The sequence below is a fragment of the Arachis duranensis genome, chromosome 3 (assembly GCF_000817695.3).
Source record: "Arachis duranensis cultivar V14167 chromosome 3, aradu.V14167.gnm2.J7QH, whole genome shotgun sequence".
Lineage (NCBI taxonomy): Eukaryota > Viridiplantae > Streptophyta > Magnoliopsida > Fabales > Fabaceae > Arachis > Arachis duranensis.
The window spans coordinates 61,231,310-61,233,466 of record NC_029774.3 but is presented as its reverse complement, the minus strand read 5'-3'; positions in this window follow the sequence as shown (position 1 = coordinate 61,233,466).

The following is a 2,157-nucleotide window of genomic DNA, read 5'->3' as shown; positions in this document are numbered from 1 at the left end:
CACAGGAAGTCCTCCCAGAACTTCCTCAATTCGAATATTGGGAACATATTGAAGCATCTATTTCCAAATTGCAAGAAGCTACGAACCAAATAAAGGAAGAACAAAACAATCAAAGCAGCATGCTTTGCAAACTGCTTAATGAACAAGAAGAGCAAGGGCGTGATTTAAGGGAGCTGAAGCGCCAGAAATTAATCAGTGAAGGACCAAGCATCCCACAGATCAGAGGAACATCTACTTCCCAAAACACAGGTTGTTGAGTTCTAATGTTAGCTTTAACTCTATGATAGTGTTATTATAGAAATTTACCTTAGGGGATATATATAGTAGTAGTAGTAATTAGTATTTCTATTCTGGTTTTATTTCCAATTAAGTCATAATTTATTTTTCTCATCATCGTCAGGCATGAATAAAATAGTAGATAATTAGAATAAAGAAGTAATTTATTTTTTTCGAGTTCTTAATAATAAAAATTATAGTTAACTATATGTGGTGGCAACACTTTTTGTTCTCTGAATGAATGCTTGAACAGTGCATAATTTTTATCTTGAAAGAATATTGGCTCCTGAAAGAATGAGGAACATGAAAAATATTATTGATGATCTGAAAAATCATGAAATTGATTCTTGAAGCAAGAAAAAGCAGCAAAAAAATTTTTACAAGAAATCATTGGATCAAGAAAAGGAATAAAAGCCAACAGCCCTTAAAACCAAAAGGCAAGGGTGAAAATGATCCAATGCTTTGAGCATCAGTGGATAGGAGGGCCCAAGGAAGTAATTCCAGGCCTAAGCGGCTAAATAAAGCAGTCCCTAACCATGTGCTTGTGGCATGCAGGTCCAAGTGAAAAGCTTGAGACTGAGTGGTTAAAGTCATGATCCAAAGCAAAAAGAGTGTGCTTAAGAGCTCTGGACTCCTCTAACTGGAGACTTTAGCAAAGCTGAGTCACAATCTGAAAAGGTTCACCCAGTCATGTGTCTGTGGCATTTATGTATCCGGTGGTAATACAGGAAAACAAAGTGCTTAGGGCCACGGCCAAGACTCATAAAGTAACTGTGTTCAAGAATCAACATACTACACTAGGAGAATCAATAATACTATCTGAATTCTGAGTCCATATGGATGCCAATCATTCTGAATTTCAAAGGATAAAGGGAGATGCCAAAACTGTTCAGAAACAAAAAGCTACAAGCCCCGCTCATCTAATAAGAATCTGAGCTCCACTTAAAAACTCTAAAATAATATTACTTCTTAATTTCTTTTAATCCTATTTTATTTATCTAGTTGCTTGAGGACAAGCAACAGTTTAAGTTTGGTGTTTGTGATGAGCGGATATTTTATACGCTTTTTGGGGGTAATTTCATGTAGATTTTAGTATGTTTTAATTAGTTTTTAGTAGAATATTATTAGTTTTTAGGCAAAAATCATATTTCTGGACTTTACTATGAGTTTGTGTGTTTTTCTGTGATTTCAGGTAATTTCTGGCTAAAATTGAGGGAGCTGAAAAAAAAAATCTGAGTTAGGCTGAAAAAGGATTGCTGATGCTGTTGGATCCTGACCTCCTTGCACTTGGAATGCATTGTTTAGAGCTACAGGAGTCCAATTGGCGCGCTTTCAATGGCGTTGGAAAGTAGACATCCAGGGCTTTCCAGCAATATATAATAGTTCATACTTTGCGCGAAGATAGACAACGTAACATGGCGCCAAGTTCATGCTGTTGTCTGGAGTTAAACGCCAGAAACACATCATGATACGGAGTTGAACGCCCAAAACATGTTATAACTTGGAGTTCAACTCCAAGAAAAGCCTCAGCTCGTGGATAGCTTTAGTCTCAGCCCCAGCACACACCAAGTGGACCCCAGAAGTGGATTTCTGCACCAATTATCTTAGTTTACTCATATTCTGTAAACCTAGGTTACTAGTTTACTATTTAAACAACTTTTAGAGACTTATCTTGTATCTCATGACATTTTTAGATCTGAATTTTATACACTTTGACGGCATGATTCTCTAAACTCCATTGTTGGGGGTGAGGAGCTCTGCAGCGTCTCGATGACTTATTGCAATTATTTCTGCTTTCCATTCAAACACGCTTGTTCCTATCTAAGATGTTCATTCGTGCTTCACTATGAAGAAGGTGATGATCCGTGACACTCATCACCT